This window comes from Ornithorhynchus anatinus, chromosome 8, assembly GCF_004115215.2.
Source record: "Ornithorhynchus anatinus isolate Pmale09 chromosome 8, mOrnAna1.pri.v4, whole genome shotgun sequence".
NCBI classification, from domain to species: domain Eukaryota; kingdom Metazoa; phylum Chordata; class Mammalia; order Monotremata; family Ornithorhynchidae; genus Ornithorhynchus; species Ornithorhynchus anatinus.
Window position 1 is genome coordinate 22,737,080 of NC_041735.1, and position 16,331 is coordinate 22,753,410.

Sequence of the window (16,331 nt, forward strand, 5' to 3'; positions counted from 1 at the left end):
GACTGTGTCCAACCTGATTATCTTGTATCTACCCCAGAGCTTAGAGCAGTGCCTGGCACATAGTAAGTGGCTAACAAATACCATTAAAAAACCACAAACCAAAAAAATAACAAGGCCACAGGAGCAGAGAGCCACCGCTACCCAAAGAGCAGCCCTATTTCAGCATTTCCCATCCTCAGTTTTCTGCTCTATCCATAGACCTGCTGCCAAACAGAAATAAGAGCCACCAAAGATGGGGAATGAGATCCCTTTCTCCAAGATGACCCTGACACTGACTGCATGGGTAATAATAATAATAATTAAGGTTCTTGTTAAGTGCTATGTACTGAACTGTACTTAACACTGTTCTAAACGCTAGGGTAGATACAAGTTAGATTGGACACAGTCTCTGTCCCACATGGGACTCACACTCTTAATCCCCATTTTACAGATGAGGAAACTGCGGTCCAGAGAAGTGAAATGAATTGCCCAAGCTCAAACAGCAGCCAAGGTCGGCCAACCCCTTGACACTTCCTCGATGTTACCTCTCTTTTCATGGCATCGGCCTTCTGACTCACTTGGCCCTGGGCCCCTCTGGACCTGGGGTCTAAACCTATCCCCCCATCTCCTCTCCCTAGTAAATACAAATGATCCTTACCCTCCCAAGGCAGCCAAAGCAGCAGAAAGATTAAAGAATCCTTCAGGGTCAGGGTGGCACCTTATGAAAATCTCTACAACCTCCCTCAGAGCCAGATCCCTTTTCAGACAAGAAAAAAACCCCCTCCCAAATTTCTGTGCCCCTAGATCTGGGCGAGGGCACAAAGGAAATTAATTTGCTCTCCCCTCTCCCACTTCCAGCACCAACCAAAAGTCAAAGAGCCACACCTGGGGCATTCTTACCTTTCTGTCACCACCAGTTTGGCTTCAGACCCCTGGTCCTGGACTTTGGAGCAGGTCGGATGTAGACGGAAACTCACAACAGGGCATTTTCTGCTTGTCTTCCCTGACTCCTCCTCCTCCTCTTCACCTGTGAGCTTCCTGTTTGGCTCTCACCTGAGGCAGGGGAGGAACCTTTTGGTCCAGCCCTTCCTCCTCTTCTGGCTCTCCCAGCTCCAAGAAGGCTGACATGAGCCAAAGGGAGACTCCAAAGGAAGCAAGCTGCCAGCTGACCGTGACCCTGACTCAGATCAAAGGGAGAGCACAACTGGTCCATCCAACTTATCCACCCCGGAAGGAAATTCCTTCCAGTTTAATTCCCCACAGCTCACTCTGGCTCATTCTGAAATTTTCCCCTGTGGTGGTGCTTTTTACATCCCATGTCTTTTCATTCCTGGATGGGGATTTTTCCTCTTAAAACTGCATCAGATTCTCTTTTTTTTAAATGACATTTGTTCTGAGTGTGTAATGTGCCAGACAGTGTACTAAGCACTGAATAGATACAAGGTAATTCATTCACTAGTATTTATTGAGCACTCACTATGAGCAGAGCACTGTACTAAGCACTTGATCAGGTTGGACACAGTTCATGTTCCACATGGGGCTCGCAATATTAATCCCCATTTCACAGATGGGGTATCTGAGACACAGAGAAGTGAAGTGGCTTGTCCAGGGTCACACAGCCTACAAGTGGAGGAGTGTTGATTAGAACCCGGATCCTTCTAGCTCCCTGATGCATGTTCTATCCACTAAGCCTTGCTGCTTCTCTTGAAACTGCATCTCCCACCTCTTTCCTCTGGGCCCTACCCTTCCTCACATAAGAGTTAGGGAGTCCTGACAGGAGAGAGGTGAGGCCTCAAGGTGCTTGTGATAGAGGCCAAGTGCCCTCTGACTCCAGTAAGGAGCACTGTGACCTGTAGGAAAGAGCACAGGGCTGGGTATCAGGAGACCTGGGTTCTAATCCCACTCTTCCACCACTCTGCTGTGTGACCTTGGGCAAATCAATTGACTTTTCTGGGCCTCAGTTTCTTCCTCTGTTAAAATGGGATTCTTTCTTCCTCCGCTCTCCTTTCTCCTTAGACTGGGAGCCCCATGTAGGACAGGGACTCTGTCTTATCTGTTTAAATTTTATCTAAAAATAATAGTGATTAGGGTACTTGTTATATGCTAAGTGGAAAACACTGTTCTAAGCACTGGGGAAGATACAAGTTAATCAGGTTGGACACAGCTCCTGTCCCACATGGGGCTCACACTCTACATAAATAGGGGATCCCCACTTTACAGATGAGGTAACTGAGGTCCAGAGAAGTGAAGTAACATGCCCAAGGTCACACAGCAGACAAGTGGCAGAGTCAGGATTAGAACCCAGGTCCTTCTGACTCCCAGGCCTATGCTCTATCCCCTAAGACAGGCTACCTGGCACACTGTAAGTGCTGTTATTATTACTGTCATCCCAGACAGGTGATGCCTCTCCAGGAATAGATATAGATATATAGATATGTTTCACAACAGTCAGTGGGCCTGGACACCAGCAATTTGATCTCATCTATCCCGCCGCTGACACCTCAGCCACATCCTGCCTCTGGCCTGGAACTCCCTCACCCTTTATATCCGACAGACCGCCACTCTCCCCACCTTCAAAGCCTTATTAAAATCATATCTCCTCCAAGAGGCCTTCTCTAAGCTTTCATTTCCCCTACTCTCTCTCCCTTCTGCATTGCTCTTGCACTTGGATTTGTACCCTTTATTCAACCTGCCCTAAGCCCCACAGCACTGATATACATAATTTCATGTCTGTCTCCCCCTACAGATCTGAAGCTCCCTGTGGCCAGGAAACATGTCTATCAACTCTGTTATATTGTACTCTACCAAGTGCTTAGTACAGTGCTCTGAACACAGCAAGCACTCAATAAATATGATCATTTGATCAAACTAGATAACCTAAGGTGGTTACCTTAGTAACTGTGGTATTTATTAGGCACTTACTCAGTGCCCAGCACTGTACAAAGCACTAGGGTGCCTCCATCAATGGTATTTATTGAGCACTATGTGCAGAGCACTAAGCACTTGGGAAAGTACAACACAACAGAGTTGGTAGCCATGTTCCCTGACCACAGTGAGCTTACAGTCTAGAGGGGGAGACAGGCATTAATATAAACAAATTATTTGTAACATATAATTTAGGGATAGGTATATATATATATATATATATATATATATATATATAGTAGATACAATATATTAGGTATATTGTAAGTATATCTGACTGTCCCTGTCCCACAAGGGGTTCCCGGTCTAAGGGAAAGGGAGAACAGGTATCTGATCTCCATTTTACAGCTGAAGAAACTGAGGCACAGAGAAGTTAAAGTGACATGCCCCAGGTCACACAGCAGGTAAAGGGTGGAGCCAGGATTAGATTTAGGTGAAGCTGTGCTGCCTAGTGGAAAGAGTACAGACCTGAGAATCAGAAGACCAAGGTTCTAATTCCAGTTTTGCCACCTGCCTGGTACATAGCAAGTACTTAACAAATACCACTTAAAAAAAAACACAGTCCTTTGCTCTTTCTGCCAGACCACTATGCCCCTGTCTCTCACTGCCTTGCCAGGGAAATCGTCTCTCTTCCCAATGCCTTCTGATCAGTCAACGAAGCCCGGAACAAGCAAATGTATGCCACCGTCCTTCGTGTCTCACAAGCCCCTAACCTTGGCGCTATATTTGACTCCTCTCTCTCATTCAACCCACATCCACCCAATCCATCACTAGATCCTGTCGGTTCCACCGTCACAATATCACTAACACCTGCCCTTTCCTCTCCTTCCAAACTGCTACCACGTTAATCCAACGACTTCTCCTATCCCTCCACAATTAGCGTGCCAGCCTCCTTGCTGACCTCCCCGCCTCCTGTCTCTCCCCACTCCAGTCCATACCTCACTCTGCTGCCCAGATCATTTTTCTACAAAAATGTTCAGACCATGTTTCCCCTCTTCTCAAGAACCTCCAGTGGTTGCCCTTCCACCTCCACCTCAAATAGAAAGTCCTCTGCAGTGGCTTTAAAGGAATCACTTTGCCTCCTCCTACCTCACCTCGCTACTCTCCTACTGCAACCCAGGCCGCATACTTCACTCCTTTAATACTAGCCTTCTCACTGTACCTCGATCTCATCTAGCTCACCGTTTTCCACTCACCCACGTCCCGCCCCTGTCCTGTACGTACTTCCTCCTTATATCCGAAAGACAATGAATCTCCCCACCTTCAAATCCTTATTGAGGGTACATCTCCTCCAAGAGATTTTCCCTGACTAAACCCTCCTTTCCTTTTCTCCCACTCGCTTCTGCGTTGCCCTGACTTGCTCCTTTTATTCATCCCCTCTTCCAACCCCGCGGCACTTTTGTACACACATAATTTATGTATATTAGTCTGGCTCCCCCTCTAGACTGTGAGCTTGTTGTGGGCAGGAAATGTGTCTATTATATAGTACTCTCCCAAGTGCTTAGTAAAGTGCTCTGCACACCGGAAGCGTTTAATAAATACGAGTGACTGACTGAGAAGTGCGTTGACCCCCTCACTCATGAGAAGCAGCACGGTGTGGTGAATAGAGCATGTATCTGGGGGTAAGAAGGTTGTGGGTTCTATTCCTGGCTCCACCTCTTGTCTGCTGTGTGACCTTGGGCAAATCACTTCTCTATGCCTCAGTCCCTTCTTCTGTTAAATGAGGATTGAGATTGTGGGCCCCATGTGGGACAGGGACTGTATCCAACCCAATTTACTCATACCCACCCCAGTGATTAGTACAGTGCCTGACACACAGTAAGTGCTTAACAAATACCATTATTATTATTAATATTATTATCCTGGCCTGAGTTTGTGAGCTTAAATCTCTTTGGCCTGAACTGTGATTCTGCTTCTTTGCCACCAGATAGCAGTGCTTTCCCACTCCTGCCTCAGTCTCTACAGCCAAATCGCCAAAGCGTTTTTGGTCCCTTTTCCAAACAGCTGGTAAGGGCTTTTGTGTTGTTTTATTTTGTTTTGTTTTAAATGGTATTTGTTAGGCGCTTAGTGTATGCCAGGCACTGTACTAAGCACTGGGGTAGGTACAAGATAATCAGGTTGGACATAGTCCCTACCCCTCATAAGTCTGAGAGTCTTAATTCCCATTTTACACATGAGATAACTGAGATCCAGAGAAGTGAAGTGATCTGCTCAAGTTCACACAGCAGATAAGTGGCAGAGCCAGGATTAGAACCCAGATACTTCTGATTCCCAGATCCACGTTTTATCCATTAGGCCACACTGTTCCTCTAGCATTTTAATTGAATTGAATGAGATGGTTTTTAGTTTGCCTTCCTTTGGACTCTTTGAGGTGATTAGCGAACACAGTCACTGTGGCTTTCATTGCAAGTGAGAGCTGGAAAAGGAGGCTTGAGAGGGAATCTTTGGTGCTTAGCCTAACAATGAACGAGAAGACCACCAGTACAGAAAAGGTGACCATTTATCCAGTGTCCAGCCAGTCTAGTCCCTGCCCGTTAAAGATACGGCCCCTAATGCTTTGCTCTGTGGACAGTGTGGCTTACAGGAAAGAGCCTGGGTCCCCTTGATAGAGAACCTGGGTTCTAATCCTGGCTTTGATACTTGCCTGCTGTGCGACCTTAGGCAAATCATTTAACTTTGTTTCCTCATTTGTCAAATGGGGATTCAATCTCTGCTCTCCTTCACAGTGTCCCTGTGAGCCCTAAGTGGGACACAGACTATGTTGGACCTGACCAATTTGGATCTGCCTCAGTGCTTAGTACAGTGTTTGACACACTTAGGAAATAACATCATTATTAGTAGCATTATTTATTTTCAGACGTGAGAGGGGAATGCAAAGACGCTGAAGCATACAACCTGATTACCTTGTATCTACCCCAGCTCTTAGAACAGTGCTTGGCACATAGTAAGCACTTAACAAATACCATAATTACCCTCTTCTAGTCTGTGAGCCTGTTGTGGGCAAGGATTGTCTCTATTTATTGCTGAACGGTGCTTCCCAAGCACTTAGAACAGTGCTCTGCACACAATAAACGCTCAATAAATATGATTGAATGAAAGTAACCAGTTTAGAGACTAGAAGGAGTGGGTTACCCGAAACAAAAAGATTTGTAATCTACAGTTACAGAAGCCAGAATAGGGAAAGGGAGAATGTGGCTACTGGTAACCTGTTAACCTGAAGGAGGGGGCTGGAGAGTTATAGGGCCAAAACATGAGTGTTTGATCTGTGTGGGATTGTTGGTAGGACAGAGTTGGTCACTAGAGTATATGATTCCACCTTCCCTCGTCAATATGGAGATAGAAAGAGTCAGTTCGTCTTCAAGGGAAGCAGCGTGACCCAATGGAAAGAGCACAGACCTGGAAGTCAGAGGACCTGGTTTCTAATTCGTCTCTGCCACATGTCTGTTGTGTGACCTTGAGCAAGTCACCTAATTTCTCTGGGCCTCAGTTACCTCATCTGTAAAATGGGAATTAAATCGTACATTAATTCACTCAATTTTATTTACTGAGTGCTTTACTGTGTGCAGAGCACTATACTAAGCTCTTGGGAGAGTACAATATAACAGTAAGCAAACACATTCCCTGCCCACAACAAGCTCTTCCCCCTTCCTAGACTGAGAGAGACAAGCCAACTGATTGCCAGGAGCCTAGGACAAAAGTGTCTGAGGAGCAGTTAGCATTGGATGAAGAAATCCTAGAAATTGGGTGTCCAAAGAGAAAAGGGCCCTCTTTGGAAACTGTGATACTTGGGAAGCCATATGGCCTAATGCAAAGAGCCTGGGCCTGAGAGTCAGAGGATCTGGGTTCTATTTCTGGCTCCACTTAATGTTTCCTATGTGACCCAGGGCAAGTCACTGAACTTCTCTGTACCTCAGTTTTCCTGCTCTCCCTCCTGTTTCATGTGGGACAGGGACTGTGTCCAACCTAATACACTTGTATCTACCCCAGCGATTAGAATAGTGTTTGACACATTCTAAGCACTTAACAAGTACCATTAAAAAGGGGGGTGGGGGAGAATGACAACCAAGTAGGAGGGCCACTAAGCTAAGACATAATTGGAGTTAAGGGATTATGGGAGAGTAGTAATTAAAGCTTGAAAAATCATAGTCACCAAGGTGACCCTGACTGCTAAATGTTCCCCATCAGTCTGGCTTCCAGATCAAAGAGTAGTGTGAGCCTCACCTTGGGGTGAAGCTCTCTAAAGCTGATGATGATGATGTTAGCTCACAGTGACTTTGATTCCTTGGGCTCTGGGGGCCCTTCCGCTCTGATGACTGCTGGGGAATCCTCCCCCTCAATGAGCTGAAGAGGCAGAAGGGAGCTGAGCTGACAACAAAACCCAGCCCAGCCCGCACACTCCGCTCCTCTAGTACCAGTTTACTCGCCGTGCCCCAATCTTGTCTATCTTACCACCGACCCCTTCCCCTTAGCCTGAGACTCTCCCCACTTTATATCCACCAGACCACCACTTTCTCCATCTTCAAACATTATTAAGGTGACATCTCCTCCATGAGACCTTCTCCAATCAAGCCTTCTTTTCCCCATCTCGCTCTCTCTTCTGGCTTCGATCTGTGACCTTTGGATATTTGATATTCATCCCACTCCCAAACCCACAGCACTTAGTAAGCACTCAGTAAGTATGATTGATTGATTGACTGATTAAGCACAGAGGTCCCAGCCCCAAGTTCTAGCAAATTCCCTGGCAGAAGCTTTGAAATCCTTCCAGTACTCCATCATTTACCCTTCCTTCCCCATCCCGTATTCAAGCAAATTGGAAAGTCCAGGGGATGGAGGAAAATCTTGCTCTTTTATTTGCTGAAAGAGTAGGGGAAAGGGTGGAAAGTTGACAGTAGACGACACTCAAAAGACAGAGCTTTTGGGGGCTTTTTATAGGTCTCCTTAAATGGAATCGGGGAGCCAAGACTGTCAAAAGCTCAGCTGGGAAGGATAAGACACTAAGATGAGGTATGGAAAAACCTAGTGAAAAAAGATTTAAATGAAAAGCAGAACAGCTTACTGGAGAGAGCTCAGGCCTGGGAGTCAGAAGGATCTGGGTTCTAATTCTAATTCCACCACTTAGTAACGATAATAATAATAATAGTGGTATTTGTTAATTGTATTTGCTGCATGACCATGGGCAAGTCACTTCAGTTCTCTGTGTCGCAGTCCCATATCTGTAAAATGAGGATTAAGACTGTGAGTCCCATGAAGAATGTGGACTATGTCCAACCCAATTAACTTGTATCTGCCCCAGTGCTTAGCACAGTACCCGGCACATAGAAAGACTGTACTCTAGACTGTACTCTAGATGATAAGTTCATCCTCTAGACTATAAGTTTGTTTTGGACAGAGAACATGTTTACTAATTCTGTTGTACTCTCCCAAGGGTTTACAGTTCAGCGCTCTACACAGAGTAAGTGCTCATAATTACCATTGATTGATCAACAGTAAGGTCTAAACAAATACCACAACAACAAAAGAAATGCCTATTCCTGGGAAAATCCTGTTCCTGAGAAAAACTCATCCCCAGACTGACCAATGAACACCAACCTGGGTTAAACTTGTGGTGAGCAGGGAAAGTGTCTGTTGTACTCTCCCAAGAGCTTAGTACAATGTTCTGCACGCAGTAAGAGCTCAATAAATATGACCAAATGAATAAATGGGGGATGGACTAGATGATTTCTCAAGGACCTTTCTAACTTATCCTCAGCAAATTATCTTACCGCCCCTTCTTGGGAGAGGCTCTAATTAGAGAGCTGCCGTGTCTTCTCCCTACATGATTCAAGCGCTTCAGAAGCTATTGCTGAGCCGGAGCTGCGGTTCTTTTCCACGTGACCCATTATGAATTCTTTTCTGTTTTCAGAGAGACCAAGGTCACTGAGCTGCCTGCACCTGTTTGTCATACTTTGGGAAGGCTGAGTGCTGGTGAGACATTACCCTGGAATTAGCAGGCTAGTGCTCTATGAAGAAGTGATAATAATAATAATAATAATAATGCCAGTAATAATCCCTTGACTTTGCACAGTGCTTTCATATCAGTTATCTCATTTAATCCCACATCACTGCAAGGTATTCATTCATTCAATCACATTTATTGAGAGCTTACTGTGTGCAAAGCACTGTAGTACACACTTGGGAAAGTATAATACAACAAACAAGCTCACAGTCTAGAGGGAGAAACAGACATCGATATACATAAATAAATAAATTACAAGTAAATCCATAAATTACAAATAGACACACAAATAATAATAAATAAATAAATAAATAAATAAATAAATAAATAAATAAATAACGGATAAGGAATCCTCTCAGGATCACACCTGGAGAGTTTCCAATACTCTACCAGCCTCAACTATGGAAGAAACAGTCAAGCAGAGGCCTACCCATTCCATTCATACCTTGGCCAGTGACTAGCAAGTGGAAGGCCATCTGCTACAAGTCAAAAGTCACCTGTACTGGGCAGCAGTGGCAAGGGAGAGAGTTGAGGACAGAGATTCATTCAATAGTATTTGTTGAGCACTTACTATGTGCCTGGCACTGTACTAAGCACTGGGGTGGATACAAGCAAATCAGGTTGGACACAGTTCCTGTCTGACATGGAGCTCACAGTCTCAAATCCCATTTTCCAGGTAAGGTAACCAAGGCCCAGAGAAGTTAAGTGACAGTGACATGGCAGACAAGTGGCAAAGATGGGATTAGAACCCATGACCTTCTGAATCCCGGGCCCATGCTCTATCCACTAGGCCATGCTGCTTTCTCTCCCAAAGGGTTTAGTACTATCCCATGTGCTCAGTCCGGTGTTCTGCACAAAGTAAATGCTCAATAAATACCATGGATTGACTGACTGACAGTTCCCCAATGACAGCCCAGAAGCCTCCTAAACCCAGGAGAGTATTTTCCTCCAGCCCAGCATGTTCGGGAAGGAGAGAGCCGGACAAAGACTCTGTGGGATATCACATCAGAGGAGCCAAACAGACGCTAGAGAGAGAGAGAGAGAGAGGGAGAGAGAGAACGGGCACACAGTGACTGGCTGAAATGCCTGGGCTCTCTGCCTCCTCCTCGACTTGCTCAGAATCCAAAAGCTCCACCCCCTTCCTCCCCTAAAGACTGGTTCTGTGTCCCCCTGCTCATTGCCTGCCTTTGTGCAAATCCTGGCAGCCCCCAGATTGAAATGACGAACGGCAGAGGCCGGAGCCAGGCACTGAGCATGGAGATTCTGGGCAAACTTTCCCCCAACAGCTCTGCCAGTCCTTTCTTGTCCCCTGTTGCCCCCCTCCCTTCCTGCCACCCCTAAGCTCAGCCTCGTTAGATGTCCCTGTGAAGCACCTGGCCGGCTCTGCTCAATTACTTCTCTTCTTTCCATTTCACTTTCATGCCACATCTCCAACAAGGCTTTGAACCTAGGTCTCCAGAGAAGGAAGGCATCTGGAGTAAGTGAGCTGCATCTTCTGCCCCACAAAGTTGATTTAAGCCAGTAAACAGCATGGCCTAGTGGAAAGAGCACGGGTTTGGGAGTCGGGAGAACTGGGTTCTAATCCCAGCTCTGCCACTTGTCTGCTGGGTGGCATTGGGCAAATCGCTTAACTCTTCTGTGCCTCAGTTTCCTAATCTGCAAAATGGAGGTTAAATACCTCTTCTCGGTCTCTTCCTTAGATTATGAGCCCCACGTGGGCAGGGACCGTGTCCCACTTGATTACCTTATATCTACCCCAGCACTTAGTATAGTGTTTGGCACCTAGGAAGTGCTTAAAAAAAGCACAATTATGCTTATTTCTATTCTTCTTCTTTAATTCCACTCCTAGGATGCTGCAACCCAAAGAGGGTTTGGTCTGAGGTGACCTGAGAGTGAATCAGTGTCTTAGTCTGATCACAGCCACAATATCTGGCTTCAAATCTTAGCAAAAATCCCTCCCGATTTATATGACTGGGTCATGTCACTGCCTGTGTCTTAGCTCTCCATTCTGAAAAATGGAGACAACAAGGTCGATACAGGGAGATACAGGAATTAATGAGTTCATATGCCTGAACGTTTTGAGCTCCTTGGACAAAAAGCATGAAAAGATGACAATTACCACTAACTTTAGGAAACCTATTGTAGCCAAAAATAGTAAAGTGAATTCTAGAGAATTTCTAGAAAAAAAAAATCTAAATGCTCACTGATCTGGATTGGTGTATGGTCCAGCCTGAAGACTGGAGGACATACTGAATGACCTCTTAAAATCCTCTCTAATAGTATTTGTTAAGCACTTACTAAGTGCCAAGCCCTACAGTAAGCACTGGGGTAGATACAAGATAACCATGTTGGACACAGTTACTAACCTACTCGAGGCTCACATTCTAAGAGGGAGGGAGAAGAGGTGTTGAATCCCCATTTTACAGAGGAGGAAACCAAGGCATAGAGAAGTCAAGTGACTTACCCAAGGTCACTTAGAGGACATGTGGTGGAGCTGGGATTAGAACCTAGGCCCTCAGAATCCCAGTCCTGTGATGTATCCACTAGGCTACTCTGCTCTCCTTCTAGCCCTAGAATCCCAGCTCTTACCCTAATAGGTAGATAGGTAGGGTAGATTTCTCTAGGGATGCATATTCAGAAATTATTCCCCTCTGCTATTTTCTCAAGGATTTTCAAGGATCGGTGGAAAATTGCACTTCAGTGGCATCAATGTCTCAAGTCAATCGAATTAAAAATGAAATGAATAATAAAGCTGGGATTTTGTGAGTGCAAACCCAAAAAGCAGCAGCACATGTCTGTGTTCTCAATAACCATGCTTAACACCAAAAACTAAAATCTGGAAGGCAGCTATTTGGTGTCTCTCTCTCTCTCTCTTATGCAGATTATCTAATTAACTAATAATCTATTAACTAATCAGGACCAGGGCTTGTTCAGATACTGCAGCTGATGGTCTGGCTAATGAAGCAAAATAGGATTTGGTCATATCAGACAGACCAGCAATTTTCTCCTCTTGAACAATTAATAATAATAATAATAATTGTGGTACTTGTTAAATGCTTACTACATGCCAGGCACTATACTAAGTGCTGGGGTGGTTACAAATAAATTAGGTGGAACATAATCCCTTTCCCATGTGGGGCTCACATCCTCGATCTCCATTTTAGGGTTGAGCTAACTGAGGCACAGAGAAGTGAAGTGGCTTGCCCATGGTCCCAAGCAGACAGGTGGTGGAGCCAGGATTAGAATCCATGACCTTCTGACTCCCAAACCCAGGCTCTATCCACTACACCACATTGCTTCTCTCTGAGTTAGACATCTGAGTTACCCTTGATTCAGGTAATTCAAAGGTTTGGAAACCTAGTCTCGAGGAGAATGACCCCAAACAGCCACTGTATGAAGAGCTGAAACTGGGAAACCGAAAGAAAGAAAGGCAGGGGAAACGTAGTATGGACATGGTGACTTAAACAATGGTTGTTCTGAACAGTCCCCCGTCTTTCCCGTCACTACAGACAACACCACTACCCACCCTGACTCACATGGCATTATCCTCCCTTATTCACATGCCATGGCATTATCCTCAACTCATCTTTCTCATTCAACCCACATATTCAATCTGTAACTAAATCCTGTCAGTTCTTTCTTCCAAACATTGCTAAAATCCATCCTTTTTCCTCTCCATCCAAACTGCTACTACGCCAATCCTTGACTACTGCATCAGCTTCCTTACTGACCTCCCAGCCTCCTGTCTCTCCCCACTCCAGTCCATACCTTACTCTGTCGGCTGGATCACTGGCTAAAAAATATTAAGTCAATGTCTCCCCAATCCTCAAGAAGCTCCAAATGGTTGCCCATTCACCTCTGCATCACACAGAAACTCCTTAACGTTGGATTTAAGGCACTTAAACTCAATTTGCCACTTCCTATATTACCTCACTAATTTCCTACTACAACCCAGCCTACATACTTCACCCCTCTAACACCAACTATTAATTAGACCTTGGTCTCATCTATCTCCCCATCGACCCCTTTCCACATCCTGCCTCTGGACTGGAACTCACTCCCCTCTCATTCATTCATTCATTCAATAGTATTTATTGAGCGCTTACTATGTGCTCTCATATCCGACAGACCACCACTTTCCCCATCTTCAAAGCCTTATTAAAATCACATCTCCTCCAAGAGACCTTCCCCAACTAATCCCTCATTTCCCCTATATATTATCCCTTCTGCATCGTCTGTACCGTGGATCTGTACCTAGTTCACCACTCGATATTCACTACCCTCAGTCCCACAGCAATTATGAATACATCTGCAATTTACCTTAATGTCTTAATCTTAATGTCTTAGTTACCTCATCTGTAAAATGGGGCTTAAGACTGTGAGCCCCATGTAGGACTCACAATCTCTTCAGTGCTTAGAACAGTGCTTGGCACATAGTAAGAGCTTAACAAATACCATTATTATTATTATTACAGTGCTCTGCATACAGTAAGTGCTCAATAAATAGCATTGATCAATTCTTTAGAAGGGGATGTTTCTTGCTAAGAATGTCCTAAGCCACAATTTTTCTGAAATTGCCCCAATCAAGACCTATTCTTATGAAAGCCATCCTTCCCAGCCTTAAAGGGATTGTATCTGTTTATTGTTGTGTTGTACTCTCCCAGGTCCAGAGAAGTTAAGTGATTTGCCCAAGGTCAAACAGCAGACGAGTGGTGGAGCTGGGATTAGAACCCATGACCTACTGACTCCCAGCCCCATGCTCTATCCACTAGGCCGTGCTGCTTCTCACGAGAATCATTAATGAAAATGCCAGGGACATCTAGTAGGTGCTTGACACATAGTAGATGCTTAACAAATACCTTAAAAAAGGAAAGGAAAAGGGAAAGACAGGCTGCTGGAGAGCGAAAGCAAAGTTGGCTCACCCCAGGGTACAGCACACCCCCTTCCTGCCGGCTGGGCAGCAATGGATGTCGGCAGCTGGGCAGCAATTAACATTGGCATCCCCATGAGAAAATGGCCCTGCTCCGGGCCAGGAAGGAAATGAAATGGGAGGGAGTTTTCTCACCCTGAAAACTGGAAATGGCTGATTTTCATCTGAGAGAGACAAAAATGAAAGGAAGACGGGAGCTGGAAGAAAACTTCTCTCTGAAGCCACAGGGAATTTGAGTTTGGGTCCTTGGGTCGTATGGATGAAGTAGACAGGGTATTTGAGTGCCTAAGTTGTTATGGGCAAGGAATGTGTCTGTTTAAGTTATATTGTAATCTCCCAAATGCTTAGTACAGTGCTCTGCACACAGTAAGTGTTCGATAAATACGACTGATTGACTGACTAGTAGTAATAGTATTTACTAAGTGCTTACTTTGTGCAGAGCACTGTACTAAGCACAGGAAAGAACATACAGATGAGCTCACAATCTATGACTGTGGGTAGGGGAGAGGACGTAGGCAGACAGCCATAAAACCTGAAAATAGCATATGACAAGGTTAAATACACAAAGCACCTGGAGCTCCACAAGGAGCCAACAATCTAATGACTGGAAAAGTCCTTACTCAGTTCTGGGTAAACCATTTCATGGTTTATTGTTTTCAATTTGAATTTTCTTTTTATTATTAATAATCATAATAATTCTAGTACCTGTTAAATGCTTACTGTGTGCCAATAAATTTTTTTAAGCACTGAGGTAGATCCAAGTTAATCAGGCTGGACACAGTCCCTGTCCCACATGGGGCTCACAGTCTCAGTGCCCATTTTCTAGATGAGGTAACTGAGGCCCAGAGAAGTTAAATGACTTGCTCAAGGTCACACAGCAGACAAATGGCAGAGCCGGCATTAGAACACATGCCCTTCTGACTTCCAGGCCCGTGCTTTATTTGCTATGCCACACTACTTCTCTAAGTGTGCCTCTTTTCTCTAGCTGGTAACCTTCATGAGGGCAATTTCTCTACAGTTTCATTTTCCTTCCCAGGCTTCTTCTCCATGGAATGGGTGCTTTTTACCTAATTAATAACTCACGACTCCCATTTTGTCCAAAGCTAATACTCCAACCAGTATTCACGGGACTTTTCAAAAAATTCTATAACTGGAATTTGAGGGAAAATGGCCTTTTGCAACCTTGCTCAAGTCTAAACCGTAACCTCTTTTGTACAGGGAACGTCTACAAACTTTGTCGTATTGTACTCTCCCAAGCACGGTGCTCCACATGCAATAAGCAATCAATAAATGGATTGATTGATTGATAGATCAATTCTGCCTGGAATTGACTGACTTCTGTAACCACTCCGGCCAGCGTGCATTAAGCTCTGAGCTTAGAAATTTTTTTAAAAAAACTTAATTTATTTTGCAACACCAAATCCTATCCTCTTCACCCACTCATTCCTGGCCGCTGACTAATAAACAAATTTACCAAGAGGACCTCCTCCTTTGAAATCACTTCAAGCACACAATCTGGAGAAATGAGCTCAAATACTAGATGAACTCAAAAGAGTAAGTGGGCAATTTTGGCACTCGGATCTTAAAAAGGACAATCTATTAAGAAGGTAAGGATGAGGCATAAGTGGGAAATCAAACTGTGGGGTTTTAGGGGGTTCTCTATGTGGGGGAGGGGCATGAATCATAGTTGGGGGAGCAATGAATGGAAGAGGCAGGGAAGAAAGGGAAGATCAGGTTATGGCAGGGGAACCGGAATGGGGTAGGAACTGGAATGGGCCAGGGGCTAAGCAAGACAGAAGTGAGGGGGCGGGAATGAGGGGTGCCAGGGTAATAGCTGGAAAAATTCTACATGTGGGTTGCTAAATGGTTTCTCTTCCTAATTGAATGCATATGTAAGTTTCTGTATAACCCTGACTTTAAAACATCTGCTGAGAAAAACACCCACAAAAAGAGCCAGGGCTCTCAGGACCGGCCAGCAACGAAATTCACCAGTGGTGAGTGGAAAGAGTATCTTAGGCCAGCCATTCAAATAGCAATAAAAATAGCAATAAAGAACTTCTCCTTACCGCTCCCCGCTTCTAGCCCCTTCTCCGTTCATCCATCTGGTGCTCTCTTTGAAAGAAGCTGGCTCAGGGAGAAGATTAGATGATGAGGCAGGGAACGGTGGGAGTGGAAGACAGAGGTATCCGCGATCCAGGAATGTGGGAAAGGGAGTTGGATTTCATATTTGTAGTATTCATCGAGTGTTTACTGCATGCAGAGCACTGTACTAAGAGCTTTGGAGAGTCTAATAGAACAGAGTAGGGGAGAGATGATCTCCGCCAACAAGGAGCTTACAGTTCAGAGGCGAATCTCTGGAGTAACCATTTAAAGTGGAAGTTGTCCTGTCTCTCCCTATTGACTGGGGCAGGGAGGGCTGTGGGGAATCAGGGTGATTTGTTTAATGGTATTTGTTAAGCACGCACAATGTGCCAGGCACTGTACTAAGCACTGGGATAGATA

At 44.9% G+C, this 16,331-nt stretch overlaps 1 protein-coding gene across 3 annotated transcripts in view; it reads right to left on the reverse strand.

Annotated features, from left to right (window-relative positions):
• LPIN3 (lipin 3) overlaps positions 1-16,331 on the reverse strand; it is a 43,315-nt gene that overhangs the window by 25,526 nt on the left and 1,458 nt on the right. Inside the window, exon 2 of one of the 3 annotated variants that reach the window (XM_029071027.2) lies at positions 880-1,032. The gene's annotated coding sequence lies outside the window, so the exon portion shown is untranslated. Of the gene's footprint in view, positions 1-879; positions 1,149-16,331 lie in introns of those variants that run through there. The other 2 variants (XM_039912846.1, XM_039912845.1) reach the window with 2 other exon arrangements.